The sequence below is a fragment of the Electrona antarctica genome (genome assembly GCF_951216825.1).
Source record: "Electrona antarctica genome assembly, chromosome: 6".
NCBI lineage: Eukaryota > Metazoa > Chordata > Actinopteri > Myctophiformes > Myctophidae > Electrona > Electrona antarctica.
In genome coordinates, this window is record NC_136811.1 from 51,313,639 (window position 1) to 51,335,534 (window position 21,896).

Sequence of the window (21,896 nt, forward strand, 5' to 3'; positions counted from 1 at the left end):
TGTCTTTGTTTAAGTACTCAATTGGGGAAGTTTCATGGTGATGACAATCTAATATAGGTATGGTTTTGCACACTCAATTCATAATTAACGTTCCAATCTTTGGAGCTCTGGCTCATGGACCGGTTCCCATTGGGAACCAACCGGTGGAAAAGGGGCCACAGTGTAGTGGTCATGTTTAATTATTCTGTGAAACAGCACCATCCTGTGGTACCCCAGGGTTACTTATTTTCATGTTTGTCTTGTGCTTGCAATTAGATACAACATATATTTCAGCTGTGCTCAGTCAGTCAGTCAGTCAAATGTCTTCAGCTCCAGTGTACTGCTGTTTGTGTCTTCTCTTGGGCTAAAAGCAATGTCTGTGAGTAATTTGATTGTTGATTCTATGATGGCAGGATATTTTATGTTTCATGTTGTTTGCATTTGTACAGATATGTACAGTATGCATTGACCCATTTAGACCTGAGACCAGATTCTACAAAATGTCTTCTAAATCATGACAGTTTTCTGAAAAACCTGTTTCTATATGAATGAATGAATGAATGACATATTTATTTTCGTGTCATGCCACTTTGGCCCATCCCGTATGGGATTATATCATATAATCCCATACGGGATGGGCGCTTCCCGGCGCTTAATTGACAGCGCAGAATTAATTTTGACGACGCATGCGCACTGGCGTACCGCTTGTGTGCACCCCTGATTATATGACACATTTCACAAAGTACATTGAATACAACTGACAAATGGGCTATATGCAGCCAACACTTCCGCGTTCAGTTTCCTTGGTCTCAATTGCGCATGTTTATTTCCTTACAGCGAGCAACATGGAGTCCACCGTACGGTTTTCGCTTCCTAACCTTATATAATTAACCTTGATGTAGTCCAACCAGGAAGTAAGTGAGCCCAGTGTCCATGACATCAGAGACACTCACTGCTAAAATCTAAAATATCTAAAACCACATATTACACACACAAAGACCCCCAGGAAAGTGTTCTAAATCTTTTAATAATTAACATGTATTCTTTTTGAAAAAAGGGTGAAGTGTCCCTTTAAGCTGACAGACTATTTTGATGTCAATCAATCAAGTCACCTTATGCCACAGACGAATAACAGTCTAAGTCCACACTGTTGATCCATAATGTATAAATGATAGATAAGGGGTCAGGACAACGAGGCCTTTTCGTGGAGGGTCAGAAGGAAATTTGGACTTAGACTGTTTTTCGTCTGTGGTACTCAATTCATGTGGAAGATGCCAAACATTATATATTTTAGGACCATGTCATGTGGTCTATACCTGCACAGCCTTTGATCTACTGCAGGGGTGTGCAACTTTGACGATGGAGAGGGCCACTATATTTCCACACTCACTCCAGAGGACCACAGTGCATATTACTGTCGTAGCAAAAATAGCCGATGTACAAGCTCAAAACGCGTCGCAATGCGACACGTTTTGAGCTTGTAGATCAGCTATTTTTGCTATATTTGAATTGAAAACTAAAGTAACATTTTTATTGAATTTCAAATGCATTTAGTTATTGTTATGTTAACTTAACATTCCAACTATACATTGGACACAAAAAGACAATAACATTTTAATACTAGTCAACTAGTAATTTAATACTAGTCATGAAGTAATTAAAGCGGGTTTGGAATTGTAACAGCTGAAATCAATAGCCTACTATATCAGTATTCTGATATTAACATGCGGGCCGCATTAAGTGAAGGTGGGGGCCGCATGTGGCCCCCGGGCCGCCAGTTGCCCATTCCTGATCTATTGGTAGATCACGATCTACCTTTTGGGCAACCCTGAGTTAGTCCTACTGAACCTCGTGGAAGACCATGTTTCATATTCCTACAGTATATTGCAAAGTCACCTTTATTCATTGAAACAAACTTGCGTGGTCACTAGTGCTGTTGAAATTAGGATTATACAGTCTGTCCATGTTGGATGTTTTCACATACACAAACAGTGTTGGGTGCATTACTTTATATTTGGAATATTACTTATTACCTTATTTTTTAAGTATAATATATTGTATTACATATTACTGTCTGAGCAAGAGTAATACATTCATATTACTATTATTACATATTACTTTTTTTTAAATAAATGCTCAAATTTACCAATTAAATATTTAGCATAATTATTATAAATTATGTATTGCGTAGACTATAGCGGTCCGCAAACTTTATTGGCAGCTAATGGACAGTTAACACAGGAGACAGACTGTGGACAGTGAGACAGACAAACAGAAAGTATTAATAATGCAGAATGATTTTGATAATATATTACAGATTTTTTGTTAAGTAATGTATTATAAAATGCGTTATTTATTACGTAATATATCGTTACGTAATGCACATTACCCAACACTGCTCTCTAACCCTTTTCCCACATCACTGCGTTAGGGCCTTTTCCCACATCACTGCGTTAGGGCCCTTTCCCACATCACTGCGTTAGGGCCTTTTCCCACATCACTGCGTTAGGGCCTTTCCCCACATCACTGCGTTAGGGCCTTTTCCCACATCACTGCGTTAGGGCCTTTTCCCACATCACTGCGTTAGGGCCTTTCCCCACATCACTGCGTTAGGGCCTTTTCCCACATCACTGCGTTAGGGCCTTTTCCCACATCACTGTGTTAGGGCCTTTCCCCACATCACTGCGTTAGGGCCTTTCCCCACATCACTGCGTTAGGGCCCTTTTCCCACATCACTGCGTTAGGGCCTTTTCCCACATCACTGCGTTAGGGCCTTTTCCCACATCACTGCGTTAGGGCCTTTTCCCACATCACTGCGTTGGGGCCTTTCCCACACCACTGCGTTAGGCCCTTTTCCCACATCACTGCGTTAGGGCCCTTTTCCCACATCACTGCGTTAGGGCCTTTTCCCACATCACTGCGTTAGGACCTTTTCCCACATCACTGCGTTAGGCCCTTTTCCCACATCACTGCGTTAGGGCCCTTTTCCCACATCACTGCGTTAGGGCCCTTTTCCCACATCACTGCGTTAGGGCCTTTTCCCACATCACTGCGTTAGGGCCTTTTCCCACATCACTGCGTTAGGGCCTTTTCCCACATCACTGCGTTAGGGCCCTTTTCCCACATCACTGCGTTAGGGCCTTTTCCCACATCACTGCGTTAGGGCCCTTTTCCCACATCACTGCGTTAGGGCCTTTTCCCACATCACTGCGTTAGGGCCCTTTTCCCACATCACTGCGTTAGGGCCTTTTCCCACATCACTGCGTTAGGGCCTTTTCCCACATCACTGCGTTAGGGCCCTTTTCCCACATCACTGCGTTAGGGCCTTTTCCCACATCACTGCGTTAGGGCCTTTTCCCACATCACTGCGTTAGGGCCTTTTCCCACATCACTGCGTTAGGGCCTTTTCCCACATCACTGCGTTAGGGCCTTTTCCCACATCACATGCGTTAGGGCCTTTTCCCACATCACATGCGTTAGGGCCTTTTCCCACATCACTGCGTTAGGGCCTTTTCCCACATCACTGCGTTAGGGCCTTTTCCCACATCACTGCGTTAGGGCCTTTTCCCACATCACTGCGTTAGGGCCTTTTCCCACATCACTGCGTTAGGGCCCTTTTCCCACATCACTGCGTTAGGGCCTTTTCCCACATCACTGCGTTAGGGCCCTTTTCCCACATCACTGCGTTAGGGCCCTTTTCCCACATCACTGTGTTAGGGCCCTTTTCCCACATCACTGTGTTAGGGCCTTTTCCCACATCACTGCGTTAGGGCCTTTTCCCACATCACATGCGTTAGGGCCCTTTTCCCACATCACTGCGTTAGGGCCCTTTTCCCACATCACATGCGTTAGGGCCCTTTTCCCACATCACTGTGTTAGGGCCCTTTTCCCACATCACTGTGTTAGGGCCTTTTCCCACATCACTGTGTTAGGGCCTTTTCCCACATCACATGCGTTAGGGCCCTTTTCCCACATCACTGCGTTAGGGCCTTTTCCCACATCACTGCGTTAGGGCCTATCATGTGATGTAATGTTTTCATGTGCTGTAACCTTCTCACATCACTACACGTCTCTCTCATTCCTATTTTTATTTATTTATTTATTTTTATTTCCTATAGTTTGTTTTGGAAGGCGACTTTGTCAAATCAACGCCAGACTGTAAGGGCACGTGACACGCACGCACGCACGCACGCACGCACACACACACACACACACACACACCGCACACCTTTTATAGCATTCAGGACGGGAACCCCTTTTGGTGTTTTTAAGCATTATGTTATACTTTAGCTATTTTTGAAAATCGTGAAAATGTGGCACAAATCTTTGAATAATATGTTCTTTCAGAGCGAACGTTTTTAACTCTAATCTTTGCTTCTGGGGGGGGGGGGGGGGACCCTGGAACAACATATTTTCAGATGGGGGTCGGCGGCCAAATGCATATAATTCTGGGGCAACTTGACATGAAATAGTTTGTGCACCAGTGACATGGAAACATGAGGTTTTTCACAAAACTGATTTACCAGACATTTTGTAGTATCTGGCCTCAGTCCTAAATTGGTTAATCTACCAATGGGAATTCTCCATATAAAACGGTTTTGTCATATTTAATGGACGTGATCATGTCCTAGATTGTCCCACTCGCCGTGTTTGTACTGTACTAACCTCGCCTCACCAGGCTTTCCACCTCAGAGGAAAGCCTGGTCTCTGTTCCAAAAGTGCCGTATGATCCGGTCGGGAGCGGATGATATCGTTACGTCATGTTGTAGTATTGTTTTGTAGTCATCAGGCAGGAACAATCAAACGGAACTTCCTTTTCCCTCAAACCGGAAGAATAACAATAAAAGCTCTCGTAGTCTGTAGCTTTTATTGAGAAAAATCGGTTTGAGGGAAAAGGAAGTTCCGGAAGATTACACTACAAAACAATACTACAACATGACGTAGAGATATCATCCACTCCCGACCGGTTCATGAGCCCGAAATGGAATGGTGCCCAGGCTAGTTCTGTACAGAATGGTTGTGATTGTCCAAAGAATGTGACATTGTTTGTCTTGGCTTTTGTCACAGATGTGACATTTCCCACACCACTTCAAAGAGGAGTTGATGCATTTCAATGACGGTCCTTGACATTTAAAAGCTTGGGAAACATTATTATTTATAACCACTCAAAAAAATACAAAAAATATAACTGTCCACCGTATAGTAGGTTTGGTCAATGTCATTGCCACTGCAGGTGGGGCCCTATCTTGGTCCACTCCTTGGCTTGGTCCACTGCAGGTGGGGCCCTATCTTGGTCCACTCCTTGGTCCACTGCAGGTGGGGCCCTATCTTGGTCCACTCCTTGGTCCAGTGCAGGTGGGGCCCTATCTTGGTCCACTCCTTGGTCCACTGCAGGTGGGGCCCTATCTTGGTCCACTCCTTGGTCCACTGCAGGTGGGACCCTATCTTGGTCCACTCCTTACCCTTCCTTATCCCTAAACTTATTTGCCATATTTTACTATTTTTAAAAAGATAATAAAATAGTTCAAAAATGTTTTTCAAAATAGTAAGGAAATGGCTAAAAAATTCTAGTATAGAAAACACGGCAAGAGCAGGCAGGCGCGTTAGCTCCACTCCGTTACTTAAGAAGATAGCTCTCTGTTAATGTTGATGTGAATGGGCTTTTATTGTACCTAATATGGTGTGCGGGCTCCATCCATCTGAGTGTCAATGTGAATGGGCTCCTCATTGTATGGGGTATAATTGCGAACGAAGTGATTGCGAACGAAGTGAGCACTAACTATAGAAGCTGGCCAAAACTGTCTGTGTGTCTGTGTGTGTGTTTGATTGATTGATTGATTGAAGAATTTATTAACAGTTTGCAGAATTACAGTACATTTCAAGCACAAACTCAATACAAAGGCTGTTAACTGTGAGTGGACGACCCAATTAAGCATTACACTTGTTTCCAATAGGGTCCACCATGTTCAAATCATCAAAACATTTAGAGACGTACAAATAGACACTTCTATAGACAGGACAGGAATTCATCATAAAGGAGGTAAAAAGGGAAAAGAAATATATACAGTGAGGGGAAAAAGGGGGGGGCGGTGGGGGGGGATTCAGATTTTACGGGGGCCAGTTTCGAATTGCAGCCATCCGTAGGTGCCCTTTGAGAGCGGTTTTGAAGGAGTCAAGGGATTCGCATGTCTTAATGACAGTTGGTAGGGTGTTCCACATTTTGGTGGCATAGGAGCGAAAATAATTTAGTCCCTTGTTTGTGCCGAATCTGGGTTGTACATGGTTCGTTGCACTCCCTCTGGTGTTGTGGGTGTGGACTTCGTTAACATTAAGGAAGTATCTAGACAGGTACATGGGTATCTTGGTGGTGTATCGAATCTTGTGGACCAGACCCATTGCAAGATGCTGTACTCTGTCGTCGACCCTAAGCCATTCCAGCCTGTCGAAGTGGGCAGGGGTGAGGTGGGTTCGGGGGGCTAGATCAAGTAGGAGCCTGACCAGTTTGTTTTGGGAAGTCTGGAGCCTGGTTTTAAGGGCCTTTGAGGTGCTGTGGTACCAGGAGGTGCATGCATAGTCAAAGAAACCCTGTACAAGGGCTCCTGTTAAGGTCTTCAAGGTGTTTTTGTTGACCAGTGAGGAGATCCTGTAGAGGAATCTTGTTCTATGGTTGACTTTTTTGATTACGTTGGTGGCCATTTTATCACCGGAAAGATTAGCCTCCAGGATGGAACCTAGGTAGGTAATTTCATCTTTACGTGTGATAACATTGTCACCCACTCTAACCAAGAAGCCATTTGCCTTGCTGAGATTACTAATAGAGCCAAAGAGAATGGATTCAGTTTTTCCCAGGTGTAAAGATAGTTTGTTATCAGCGAGCCAGGTGCAGATTCTACCGAGTTCAGAGCTGAGGGCATTTTCAACCTGCAGTTTGTCCCTGTCCGAGACCAGCAGTGCTGAGTCATCTGCGAACAGGAACAAGTTGCAGTCACAAGCTGAAGTCATGTCGTTTACATATATTAGGAACAGTAGAGGTCCTAGTATGCTTCCTTGTGGAACGCCACAGCTCACTGGGAGGGGGGGGGACAGTGTTCCGTTCACTTCCACCATCTGTTCTCTCCCCTCCAGGTAGGATTGCATCCAGCTCACTGATGTGCTATCGAAACCAATTGCTTTTAGCTTGTTAACCAGTATGGAGTGGTTCACGGTGTCAAAAGCCTTTTGGAGGTCCAGCATGACCATGCCGCAGTATTTGCCAGCGTCCACCTCTTGTTTGATGTGGTCGCTCAAATAGAGAAGGCATGTGTCAGTGGAGTGGGATGTTCTGAAGCCAGATTGGAACTCGTACAATAATTTATTAGTGGCAAGATACTTTTCAACCTGTTCATAGACTATTTTTTCCATCACTTTCGAGATGGAACTAAGAATAGAAATAGGGCGGTAGTTGCCGGGGTCTAATTTACTCCCTTTCTTGTGCAAGGGGGTTACTTTGGCCAGTTTGAAATCTTGGGGGACCTGTCCCTGTTTGATGGAGAGGTTTACTATGTGGGTGATGATTGGAGCTATAGAGATGGCTGAGTCTCTGAGAAATTTGGAGGGAATGTTGTCATGGCCTGTGGCCTTGTGGGGTTGGAGGGCACTCAGTTTCTTAATTACCTCATCAGTTGTTACCATAACTAGTTTAAAATCGTCTTTACAAACACCTAGGTTTCTGTAGAAGGTTGTAATGTGCTCTACACCAAAGAGCCCAGAGTGGGAGGGCAGTTTGTTAACCAGAGTTGTTGCTATGTTTGTAAAGAAGATATTCAAGTAGTTGGCCACATCAAGGTTGTCAGTGATGAGAGTGTTGTCCGATTTGATGTTTATGTTTGAAAATCTGGTTTTTAGTTTCTGACCATAGCCTAGTTGATTGTTTAGTAGCTTCCAGAGCTCATGAGGATTGTTTTTGTTTTCCTGAGCTTTATCATTAATGAAGTTACTTTTAGCTGATTTGGTCATGGCAGTTACATTGTTTCTTAGCTTGATTCGTTGGGTATTTAGGTTGTTCAAACGAGCTTGGCGAACACTGTCGAAGCGCTTGGCTTGCTTTGACTTGCATTTTAGAAATTCAGAGCATTTTTTGTCTCTGGCTTTCATTGCAGCCAGTATGTCCGAATTCATCCATGGTTCCGAGCGGGTTTTGCCCCTGGTGGTTCTCAAAGGAGCCATGTTGTTCAGTACTGATGTAAATTTGGTTTTGAAGCCAAGCCAAGCTTCTTCGACAAGTGTGCTTTTAAGCTCATCGGACCAATCCAGACTCTCCAATACTTGGTTAAAAACCTCACTAGAGTAGGTTTTGAGGTCCCTTGATATGACTGTTTTGTGGCAGCCGGTCTTAAGTTTTTGTATTTTGCGGGTACAGAATATCATAAAATGATCACTAAGCCCACATACAATAACCCCTTTCTTGGAGATTCTGGATTTGTCCGAGGACAGAATGAGATCAATGACAGTTTGAGTAGAATTGCACACTCTAGTGGGTTGGGTAATTAGCTGACTGACACTATGTAGATCACAGAACTTACTGAATGACTTAAACACAGGTGCTTCCTTACGTTGCATGTCTGTGTTGTAGTCGCCAATCAGGATTTTCTCTACACATTCCTCCTCAGCTAAGCACCCCTCAAGTATATCATAGAACCCATGTTGGTCAGGCGGTCTGTAGACGGTGCCCACTAATACCGATTTAGCCTTTTTGAAAATTAATTCAACCCACAAGTGTGTGTGTGTCACGCTGTGTGTGTCACGCTGTAACACCACCCGCCCGCCACCAGAGGGCAACTGAAATTGGAACGATACAGAGGTCTGTGTGTGTGTGTGTGTGTGTGTGTGTGTGTGTGTGTGTGTGTGTGTGTGTGTGTGTGTGTGTGTGTGTGTGTGTGTGTGTGTGTGTGTGTGTGTGTGTGTGTGTGTGTGTGTGTGTGTGTGTGTGTGTGTGTGTCAGACTGCCACAACAGCTTTGTTCGCTTCCCGCGTTTACGCGTCTTACTTGTACGTATAATAGGGGGAGCTCGTAGTGACACGTTCGGTAGGATTTCGGCTTATTTGGGAGCCATCTTCCTGCCTACACGTAGGCTAGTAGGATGCTAGGCTACTTGGCTGCCAGTCAGTAGTTCGTAAGTTTGCTTGTCAGAGACACTGGTGTGTATAGCCTACTGTCACTGCTGTAGGCTACACCATCTTCCATCTCTCCTATCTTTGACTTGGCACAACTCTTCTACTCTATGGCTCTGGATCGACGTTGGTATTATTATTTGCCGTTAGAAAATGTTCGGGTGAGGGGAACCATCCCCTCCCCTCACGTCAAAACAGTTCTCAATGTTTACACCTTACTTGACGAGAAGACATGTGGACATATTATGCCATACCAAGGATAGGGTGGAAATCACCACGAGAGTGACGAGTGATCAGTCAAACGTGTTCTCTCCGCAGTAAATCAACAATCTGTCTGTCTGCGATCTGACCATTATTATTTTGATTACACTGTCACTTCTACCTTCAGTCAAAATGTACTGGCCATAAAACCCTAATAATAGTTTAATCTTTTCTTATGTTTTATTCTTACTAGTCTTATTACGTTTGAAATGTACTAGGTATTTGTATGCTATCTCCTTTATGTCAGTCCTGTTTGTATTGTTTGATGTTTGATGTCTGGGGACTGCAGATGGAAATTAGCATGTTTTGCTAAATCTGGTATATTTACACTGCATTTTTAATGTAATGTTCATCAATAGCCTATACACCGACTAAATAAACGAGTAAAGTAAGTAAGTCATGCTCGTTTGAGGACAGGTAGAGAGCAGAGCATACATGTGTTTGGCAATGTTGCTGAATGTTATGTTATTGTCATTTGACACCCAAATCAAAGAAACCATACAGCGTGTATTTAATTATTTGATATCTCTGACAGTCGACGCCGGACTGCGAGGCTACAATGGAAGCATAATTCTGACGGCCCGTGGTGGAATGGACAAGTTAGGGTATCAAGTGATTTTGACATCTGACACCCAAACCATACAGTGTTTATTTAATTATTTTATATCTACAATGTATAATGTCTCCACAGTGAGGCTGGAAAATGTACCCTATAGCCTAGTAGACTACTGGTCTGGTAGGCAAGGAAAATGGCAACCAGAATAACCCTATGCCCTGGCCCTATACATTCATTTCATTGCATTGTAGTGACTCGAGTCTACTCGGTGGGGGAGGAGAGTCCAAGTCAAACTGACCCATTTAGACCTGAGACCAGATTCTACAAAATGTCTTCTAAATCACGACAGTTTTCTGAAAAACCTGTTTCTATGTCAGTGGTTCTCAAACTATTTCATGTCCAGGACACCAAACATCATCTGTATTTGGAGTTTGCATGTTTGACTTTAACCCATTTAGACCTGAGATCAGATTCTAAAATTGTCTTCTACATCCTGACAGTTTTCTGAAAAAGCTATGTTTCTATGTCAGTCGTTCTTCGATTTGTGGTCGGAATAACGTATTCCTTCCACGAGCTACGTCCGGCCGGGGAAATTCCCCCCTGTCAGGTGAAAAGAAGCAGCTTGGACTCCTCATGCATAGAAGGAAGCATGAGGTCAGCCCGCTGCCTCCCCAGGTTGGCAGAAGAAGTGTAGCTCCCACGATTACATTAGATAATTGACACTGGGTGAAAAGATGGGTTACAAAATCGTGGGATAAAAAAAAACAAAAAACATAACTACTTCTTTGTATGTGATGTATTGCCTTCCTTTTTTTGTTCTTGCTTAATGTAAATCGCTCTGGATTAAGAGCGTCTGCTAAATGCCTAAATTGTAAGTAAAACATTTGAGTACTTTTTACCACCTGTTTTGTTTTTTTCCAAAGTTGTCTTTGGAAAAAGTCCAGTGTTTTGTCTCCAAACACCTAAGCAAAATGACAACAATTTGTACTCGGTTGTCTTTGGAAAAAGTCCAGTGTTTTTTCTCCAAACACGTAACAATATTTCCTCACCAGTACAAGCCCCATTAGCTGATGGTATTTAAGGCCATTAGCTGACGGTATTTAAGGCCACACTCACACACATTTTCTCATCATTACTCACCACCATGAAGCTGATTTGGACTGTGTGTGTAACATGGAGCATCCTCTATGCAGGCAAGTCAAACTCGCTATAGTGTTGATTTTGACAGCTAATGTTTATAGAAGTTTTAGTCTTTGGAATGAGATTTCCATTTAGTTTTAGTCACATCTCAGTCATCTGAAATGTTTTAGCGTTGGTCTAGTTTTAGTCGACTAAATCTATAGTTGATTTGGTCGACTAAAATGTATTTTGTAGGGATGTCCCGATCCGATCACGTGATCGGACAAATGACCGGAATCGGATCGGGAGCAAAAGAAACGTGATCGGGACATCCCTAGTATTGATATTATATCCACTAGAGAGGTGCCCGTGGGGCCTCTACGGCGGTGCCCGTTGGGCACTGGCCTACTTGGAATGATGCAAGTTGGAAATGCATGCCCCACCCAGATGTTATGTCTGTGTCAGCCATGCCCAAATATGGAGTGTTAGGATGTCAGAACAGGCCAGCTTGTGGAGTTCTCAACACTGCAACTCACATTCAGTCGAGACCTCAGCCTAACATCTGACATCTGACACTTTCGTTCATTTGTTTTTACATTTACTCGAGACTAAAATTGGACAAATTTAATAACTACTTATGCTGCAAGTAGGTACTACATTTTAACCACATTACAGTGTTACTTTTGTTGACTAAGACTAAAAGATTTCGATATTTAGTCGACTAAGACTAGACTAAAGAATTTCAGATGACTAAACTATAGGACTAAACTATAGAACACTAGTCTTAAGAATAAGACTAGTCTTATTCTAGTCTTAGTCTTGATTTAGATATTTAGCTGACTAAGACTAGACTAAATATCAAAATCTTAATTTTGATATTTAGCTGATTAAGACTAGAATAAGATGACTAAAATAGGTCTAAAACTAAATTGTGTGTTATTGTTATTCAAAAGACGAAGACTGAGATTAAATCTGAATTAGCTGTCAAAATTATCACTGCACTTAAATAGCCCTGAAACCAGATTCTACAAAAATGTCTTCTAAATGATATATGATATGATATGATATAGTACTTTATTGTCAGTTCACACTGAAATGTCTCTTGCGACCCAGCAGCCAAGTATGCAGAACACATATACACACATTTGACATAATACAAAGAACAAGACAATTTACATACATAAAGACATGAAGACAAGAGCAATATCCACCGCTTAGATTACCCTGTGGCTACTACAACTCCTGATTAAGCCTCAAGGTCGACTGGTGGACAAAGGACCTCTTTAGTCTGACCTTATTTTATGCTGGTACACCATATCTCCTTCCTGAAGGTAGCAACCTATATTCTCTATACAACACATGCTTAGTATTAGAGGTGGTATTCCTTGCTAACCTTAGGATGCTGTTATCATACGTGGATGTATAAAGTTTCTGAAGTGGTTGTCCAACAATCTTTGAACAAATGTTCATGACAACAGATGGTCTATTACTACTCCTCTGTATTTGTACGAACATACCTGGTTGATCGGTTCACCATGAATAGTAATGGGGGATCTGTGTATCTCTGGTGTACCAAAAACTATCTCTTCTGTCTTTGTTGTGTTAATGATGAGAGCGTTGTTATCACTCCATTCAACCACCTTATTTACTGTGTTGGTGCAGTCCAGGATCACTGGAACTATCTAGGAGAGACATTTTAGAATGTATTGGTCTGGTGTGTCAGTGCGACATTCAGACAGGCATTCCTCAATACGACAGCTGTCAGTATAAAGGGTGAAAAGTACAGCCGAGCTCAAACACCCCTGGGGAGCACCAACATTGGTAGTTAATGCTGAGGAGAGGGTTGTGTTCACTTTCACCCTCTGTACTCTGTTAGTAAGAAAAGAAGCATACCAGTGAATTAAGTATGGATTCAGTTCCAACTGTACCATTTTTGACAATAGTATATCGGACTGTATTTTACTGAAAGCTGAAGAAAAGTCTAAGAATAGTACCCTCGCATGATTCTTATTTGACTTATCTAGGTGTTTTGTAATTAAGCGGACCAGTGTCACAACCGCATCCTCTGTACCGCAACCCTTTTTATAGGCAAACTGACTGGGGTCGAATTTTTCTTTGGTTAAACTAACAAGATGTAACTGTATTCTTTCAAGTGATTTCATAATCACTGAAGTGAGAGCTATGTGTCTATAATCCTCATGTTCTTTTGGACATTGGATTTTGGGTAGTGATTTTATGTGTGAGGTTTTCCAAGACAGGGGAATTGTGTGTGTCTACAGAGGTTTGGAATATTGGTTGCCACACTGGAGCCAGCTCAAATCATGTCGGTTTTCTGAAAAACCTGTAAATGTCAGTGGTTCTCAACTTTTTTCATGTCAAGGACCCGCAGAATTATATGTAAAGAAATACAAATATACACTACTATGAAAACAAAATAATCAAATACATGGTTAGGAAAAAAATTGAAAATGTGTATAGTATAGAAATATATAGACAAGGGCTGGGTTTCCCAAACAACACTTCTTACACCATGGTGTAAGAAGTGGTTCTGCACATGCTCAGTTGCTCCTCTAGGCCGCACACAGAAGCCTGTGAACATAGACATTTCGTGCATAGATGTGCCACGCAATGGTAGGCCTCAGGCCTGGTATAGGCCTCAGGCTTGAGGCCTGGTATGGTAGGCCTCAGGTCTACCATTCTGAAATTGAATTTAATAATATTTGGACTGCTGGACAGCAGAGTAGGCTCTCTTTACTCTTACTCTTACAAAAATAAAAATAAAAAATATATATTAATTCTTTTTTTTAGTCCATACTCCAGTTTGGAATTGCAGCCGCCTGTAAGTGCTCTTTGAGAGTGATTTTGAAGGAGTCTAGGGATTCACATTTCTTAACGGCTGTTGTAGGCCTATAGGGTGTTTCACATTGTAGTGGCATAGGAGCAAAATTTGTTTAATCTCATTTGAGCCAAATCTGGGTTGCACATGGTTTGTTGAACTCCCTCTGGTGTTGCGAGTGTCGACTTTGTTGACAGTAAAGGAAGTATTTAGACAGACAGGAAGTATATGTAGACAGGTACATGGGTATCTTGGTGTTGTAGCGAGTCTTGTAGACCAGGCCCATTGCAAGTTGCTGTACTTTGTCGTCATGTCGTCAACCCTAAGACATTCCTAGCCAATCAAAATGAGCAGGTTCTGGTGTAGCCTATATATAATATCTTTCATGGATTTATAATGTCATGTACATAATGTTCTTTTTCATACAGAGAGAGTCATGGCGGCAAGACTAACTGTTCAGGAGAGGAGAAAAACTGATTATATTTTATTATCTTTTTAATCCAAAATGAGTTAATAGCACAGGCAGACTCTTCACATACAGAGCATGTCTGAAACAAATGTTAGAGCTGAAATCGACATGTAAATATGAAATAAATGCTTAAACATGTAGCTAGGTGTAATGTTGGAGTCCACAGAAGTGAACCTTTCAAGCCTGTTTTCTCAACTCGCTGTTTCTCTGCAAGACATTACTCTATATACTATAAGCCATAATTCCCTGCTTTCATATGACTAGCCCTTACCCGTTGTGAAAGTAATTCACTAATAAATTCATTATTAATGTATAATTTGTTAAATTGGAAAAAGGGCTTTGTTAAGACCTCCATATTATTATGGTCAATGCCTGTGTGAAAAGTGGGAGTGATACTGATTGGTGCAGGCAGTGAGGAGATACGGCAGTCAGTGACACACATTCAGACAGACATTGTCAGAATTATAGTATGATATAAAAAAAACTAAAAATTAAAAAAAGAAATCAATGACTTAGCCTCGGTCAGAAACGGTCACATAAACGCAGTGGTTTCCAAAGTGGGGTCCGGGGACCCCCAGGAGTCCTTGAGGGAGTTCCATGGGGTCCCCAGCTAAATGATAGTTTGGAACCAAATGGACCCTTATGGCTCTGTAGTGTACAAATGATGGAACCAAATGGACCCGTCACTCTGAGTTAAATTATTAAAACATATAAATTGGGGGTCCCAGAGATTAAAAATGCCATTAAATGGGGGTCTGTAGCCTAATCCATGTCAAACTGGGGGTCCTTGATAGTGGCGTGCACAGACATTTAGAGGGGCAGGTGCTCAAGTATAGTATGTATAGTTTACATAGATACTCCACGGTTACGTTCTTAGTTTACGCATGATTCATGATAACTACTTTTTATATATGTGATGTATGCCATGCTTTTGTTATTGCTTAATGTAAATCGCTCTGGATTAAGAGCGTCTGCTAAATGCCTAAATTGTAAATTGTCTCAAGTGAATAAGGGCACCTTGTGCAGCATGTGGAACCGGCCGGTTGCCTTAATAGCATGAGATTTATAGATTTTGGGGCCCTAAATATCTTCGATGCTTTTTTATCAAGAATTGATCAATGTCACCATGGTCCACATACTGTTTTTTTTTGTTGGTTTTTAAGGGGCACATTGCTGTCCAGAGGGCAAAGGGCAGGTGATCTAGCACCACCTGGTGTCTATCTGTGCACGCCACTGGTCCTTGCAATTAAACGGGTTGAGAATCTCTGCTAGAGCCGTAAAAAACAATCTTATTGGGGGGGTCCCTGGCATATCTTTTCAAATGGGGTCTGTTAAGAAGTGCTCTTAATTGTATCTTTTATTATGTACAGAGGCAAACTATTATTGTTTTGATGCATGTTTATGCGTAATTGAACACTGATCAGTGCCACCTGCGGTGGGCGTGTATGTGATTATGGGTGTGTCATGTGTTCAATAAAAAGCCTCACTTGCTGTGAGGACAGTGTCCTGTGTGGAGCTGTGAATCTGAGCTGTGTCTACATTTATTTTCCCTCGTCAGTGTGGTGCTATTACAGTGGTGGTCTACAATGCTGGGGCTGTGATGAACTTTGCTGAACAGGGTCCGTAGGTTAATTCGTGTCAATGTGGGGGTCCTTGACATGAAAAGGTTTGGGAACCACCGGTATAATGAATCTCTCTATATTTTCCTTAATTCAGCTGAAGCTATAGTCACAGACCTGCAGTGTTGGACGTGCGTCGATTTCACAGACGTTCAATGCACCATCACGGTGCTAAAGAACTGCACCGACGACGATGCCGTCTGCATCACTTCAAGTCTGACGTGTAACGTACAACTTTCTTTCTTTCTGCTACTTATTTACTTCAAACAATACGTTTCCTTCAAGATAATTATTTTGGTTTTATTTTTGTATTTCTTTCATAGCAACGGCGGGTCCGAGGAGTATCCGAAAGCATTGTACGCGAGTCAAAAGGTGTGGAGCCCATAAAATTGATGAAGAGTTCAAGCCTCTCCTCGCAAACATGGGTCAAGGAGATGCCGCAAGTTCGGGGATATGTTGCAATACATCGGGCTGTAACAATAAGACATATGACCGTACGTAAAATAGTTGCAATACTATTACATATTTCATCATTCTAATTGGTTTAGTATTAAAAAAAAAACGTGTTTTGTAAATTTCTCATATGTCCATAACAATAATGTTTTAATTTGTGATCAGTAAATTGTATTAAAAGTGGGTCTATGGGTAGATTCCACTTTTAATTCATGTTCATCTTAGCTTTTTAATAATTACATTTTGTTTGATCAAATTGGGATTTGATTTAAATCATGCAACACAGTTTAGGTTAATTGTTAAACCTATAGGATTTAGTCCATTTCTGACTAAACATAATTTTAGACGATTATGCTGTGTTCTCACTCAAACATAATGTCAAAGTAGAGTAGGACTGTAGGACACATTATTTTGATCTTTAAATAAGTTTTAAGCTTTTGAAAAACACTGTTTGCCAATAATTATTATTCACCTCAAAAACGCAGTCCACATAGCCTACCAACTGTCAGGCAATCACTGATCTAAACTTGCAATTAAAGTCAAGCTCACTATGAAATGAAATGAAATATGCTAAACTATATGTATGTTTTATTTTGCCGTTTTCATTTCAGTTCCTGAGGATCTCCGGAATCTTCGTTTCAACGGTTTGAGGTGCATCAGCTGCCATGGACCTTTTGACCTTGCGAGATGCGACAGAATAATGTGGTGCCGAGGAAAGAGGAACGTGTGTGTAAACGCAACACGTGAGTCCTAACATTTTAGGCTTTTTGTACCAGATATGATATCTGCATGAGTATTTGCATATGCGTACGTTATCTGCAGTGGCGTGCACAGACATTTAGAGGGGCAGGTGCTCAAGTTAAAAAAGGGCACCTTGTGCAGCGCGTGGAACCGGCCGGTTGCCTTAATCCATTTTGGGCGGGAACCCCTTTTGGTGTTAGCATTATGTTATGCTTTAGCTATTGAAAAATAGCAGATCTACAAGCTCATAGCGCGCCACCGAGTGGCGCGCTACGAGCTTGTAGGTCTTTTTTCAAAAGGGCACATTGCCAAAAGGGCAGGGGGTGCTCTAGCACCCCCTAGTGTCTATCTGTGCACGCCACTGGTTATCTGCATGAGTATTTGCATATGCGTACGTTATCTGCATGAGTATTTGTATGTGCGTACGTTATCTGCACGAGTATTTGCATATGCGTACGTTATCTGCATGAGTATTTGTATATGCGTACGTTATCTGCATGAGTATTTGTATATGTGTACGTTATCTGCATGAGTATTTGCATGTGCGTACGTTATCTGCATGAGTATTTGTATGTGCGTACGTTATCTGCATGAGTATTTGTATATGCGTACGTTATCTGCACGAGTATTTGCATATGCGTACGTTATCTGCATGAGTATTTGTATATGCGTACGTTATCTGCACGAGTATTTGTATATGCGTACGTTATCTGCACGAGTATTTGTATATGCGTACGTTATCTGCATGAGTATTTGTATATGTGTACGTTATCTGCATGAGTATTTGTATATGCGTACGTTATCTGCATGAGTATTTGTATATGCGTACGTTATCTGCATGAGTATTTGCATATGCGTACGTTATCTGCATGAGTATTTGCATATGCGTACGTTATCTGCATGAGTATTTGTATGTGCGTACGTTATCTGCATGAGTATTTGTATATGCGTACGTTATCTGCATGAGTATTTGCATATGCGTACGTTATCTGCATGAGTATTTGTATATGCGTACGTTATCTGCATGAGTATTTGCATATGCGTACGTTATCTGTATGAGTATTTGTATATGCGTACGTTATCTGCATGAGTATTTGTATATGCGTACGTTATCTGCATGAGTATTTGCATATGCGTACGTTATCTGCATGAGTATTTGTATATGCGTACGTTATCTGCATGAGTATTTGTATATGCGTACGTTATCTGCATGAGTATTTGTATATGCGTACGTTACTAAGTGCAGCCAAGCAACATGCTTTAAAATCTATTCTCACTCCCAATCTTCCACCGTAGTCTGAAAACCCACCTCTTCAGACTCCATCTTGGACCGTAGCACTTGCCCTATCCCCGAAGACCTTACAGGCGTAACTTAGATAGCATTTTATGTAGACATAGCACTATATAGTGTATATGCATAGTTTCATAGATATTCCACTGTCATGTTCTTAGCTTAAGTATGATTGAGTAAAGGTGCAAAAGTATTGGCATCAAAATGTACTTGTACCAAACATAACGCACAACCATCAAAAGGGCAATGTGTAAAGTAAAGCTTGCATAATAACTGTGCTAATGTCAAACAATCTTTGTGTGTGTGTGTGTGTGTGTGTGTGTGTGTGTGTGTGTGTGTGTGCGTGTGTGCGTGCATGCGTGCGTGCGTCCGTGATAATGTGTGTAGTCATAACGCCGAACGGGAGGATCCAGCGGAATAACGGCTGTACCACCAGTGATTGGTGCAAGGGTACATTCCTCCACATCACGTACTTCAGCCCTCTGATCACGATAACCACGTTCATAGACGGACCGACATGCTGCAACCATGACTACTGCAATGGGAACTTCTCCAAGCTGAACCCTAATGACCCCCTGCTGCTCCCCATAGGGTTTCAGCCCTCTCCGCCCCCTCTTATCGCCAGCAGCACCATCCCTCTGCTGAGCACACACATCCTGAGTATCTTTCCTCTGACGCTTCTGCTCTGCACTTTGATAGTTTAATAATACAGTAGGGTTTTCAACATGCACCTTTTTCATGTTAATGGACAACTTTAGTTTTTTTCAACCAAGGTTCATGTTTTAGGATGTTATTAGAGAAACTAAAAGATGAGTGTTATCTTTTTTTTTTCATTTGCTGCTTTCTTTCGTTTTAGGGATTTTAGCTGTTTTTTACAGTGGGGCGGGGGCATTCGAGCATGGGGCTAAATATGTTTTTACAAAATGTTATAGCGATTTATTTTTTATTATTTACTATAGTCCTACTAAACCCCAAGAAATTACATCTGGCCACAAAATATCACAAGATTTACTGAATGTGTCAAACTGACATATTGAGCCTATGACACAGTGTGGCTTCCCCCCAGTAGGCTACCTTCACATTCAGTAGATCCTGTGATCTTCCGTGGCCAGATGTAATTTCCTGGGGTATATTAGGACTATAGTAAATAATAAAAAAAGAAATCGCCATAATATTTTGTAAAGAAATACATATTTAGCCCCATGCTCGAATGCCCCCGCCCCCCTGTCAAAAACCACTAAAATCCCTAAATTGAAAGAAAGCAGTAAATGAAGAAAAATTAACGCTCATCTTTTACTTTCTCTAATAACAACCTAAAACATGAACCTTGGTTGAAAAAAACTAAAGTTGTCCTTTTAAGGACCCCCAAATTGCTGCTACATGTTGTTTTTCTCATTCAGGTCATGCTACAAATGGTTATGCTGCTGCTTGCAAATGTAACCAAATGGACCCTACTACTGGTCCATTAGGTTAGTAGGTTATGAAATTATTCAACATCAAGGTTCAAGGTTCAAGTTTATTTAGTGTCCCCGAAGGGCAAATTGGGTTGCAGCATAGACAGTACATTAAACAATGAAACAGTACAAATAAAACAGTTCACATAGCAGATACCAAAGTACAAAAGTGCACAAAACCATTCAAGTGCAGGTGTTAGGCTTCACTCACACTGTCACAACAGAAGGTTATAGCTGATGCATGAGACTTGTTGACTGTTGCAAGCTCGCAATTCATTTCCAATGGGAGTCACGTGGTTTGAAGAGACAAACGTGTTGTATGAGGGGGAGGGGGGCAGTCGAAACACAGCCGAAAGCCGTACAACAGCATCAAACAAATGTTGTGTCAAACCATGTGACTTCCATTGGAAATGCATTGGGGCGGCCATGACACTTACAACTTGTTTACATCTACCATGCAACATTGTTGTATGCTAGATGTATAGGTGTGAGTGAGGCCTTAAAGTGCTATGCGTTGGCCATAGAAAGTGCGTGTGCATAGGCAACGTGATGCTGCTTCATGTTGTTTTTATCATTCAGGTCATGCTTTAGCTCTGCCATAAATTAATACATTAAATAGCTTACTTGTCTATCATTAACCATTTCAAAACGGCATGCATGTAAACATGACATTTCACAGGGATGTTAAAACATGGGTGGTTACAGCTGATGTACACCCCCCCCCCCCTCCCCCCCCCCCCCTCTCTCTCATTAGCAGGCAACAGTGCAGTAGCCTGGTTACTAAACCAGACCGAATCAGCCGTTGGCAAAAAAAAAATTGCCTGCCAGCGGATTAGGGTCTGGCGAGGCTCAGTAGCACGCCTCTTTCCTACAACCGAGAACAGGTCGGGCCAATCGGGACACGGTATGCAATATGGGCGGGCTTTGGTACAGTGACGTTCAATGCTTGAGACCTTTGACTGACAGTAACTCTGACCAATTGCGTCAAAGAGAAAATGTTTGAACCCGCCCCCCGGGAAATGAAATCCAAGTGGAGCCAGCCCAGACTAATATACCGCGACAGTGTTGTGTGATATTAGTCTGGCTTATTAGCCAGGCTAACAGTGCAGCACCATCTCTCGCTCCGTTTCTGGCACAACAGCGCCACTTTTGGTACACATTGGTACTGGTCACACACAAACATAGTCACACACAAACATAGTCATGAACATAGTTGAACACGGACATTGCTGTTCCTTGGAGTGGTTGCACCACTCAAAAAAGAACAAGAACAAGAACCCAACAAGGTACAGACAGATAAACAGTAGCAGGCTAGACTAGCAGCAGACTAGCTAGCATTCCTACATGCTTCCTCTGCACCATTTAAGGCCGTTTCCAAATGTTAAAATGTAAAAGACCAATATTATTATGAAGAAGATGGCAAAACAGCTAAAACAAGTAGAATAAACTTTACCTTCAGAAAAAGAGTTGTTCATGGCTTCTTCTTTGGTATTATGGCGAGTTACTACCAATAAGGTAACAGGTCCAAGTGAGGTGACCATGTATACAGTATCTATATTTGATCACAAAGTAGCCGATCTCTGTACTGTGAAATTAGGACAGAATAACGTGGGACAGAGATGGTGGTTGTTTGCTCTTTCAGTGCTGTGTAAACAATCATCAATTATTTTTAATAAACATTCTTCTCATGTAGCCCATGTTTTCTTATTGCATTGTCATGCTATTATGCCTATTTTCCATTTCACCTTAATATAGAAATGTCCTTTACAGCAGGGGTTCTCAACGTTTTTGGCCGGGGACCCCCGGAAATGCTTTGGCAATGTCTCGGGACCCCCGCCCCCTCCCGACCCCCAATATAAATTGACTGCTACAATAACCTTAAACCATTTTGGGCGGGAACCCCTTTTGGTGTTTTAAGCATTGTTATAATTTAGCTATTGAAAAATAGCAGATCTACAAGCTCATAGC

The 21,896-nt window shown here is 42.0% G+C and overlaps 1 long non-coding RNA gene across 2 annotated transcripts; it reads left to right on the forward strand.

Annotated features, from left to right (window-relative positions):
• The first annotated feature begins 296 nt into the window (after positions 1-296).
• Positions 297-21,614, forward strand: LOC306924481. 2 transcript variants are annotated; one of them, XR_013790163.1, is made up of 5 exons: positions 297-358; positions 16,087-16,212; positions 16,313-16,483; positions 17,054-17,185; positions 18,862-21,614. It is a non-coding gene; the product is annotated as an uncharacterized lncRNA (long non-coding RNA). The 2 variants fall into 2 exon arrangements; XR_013790164.1 differs by lacking the exon at positions 297-358 and adding an exon at positions 15,883-15,989.
• Positions 21,615-21,896: the final 282 nt, after the last annotated feature.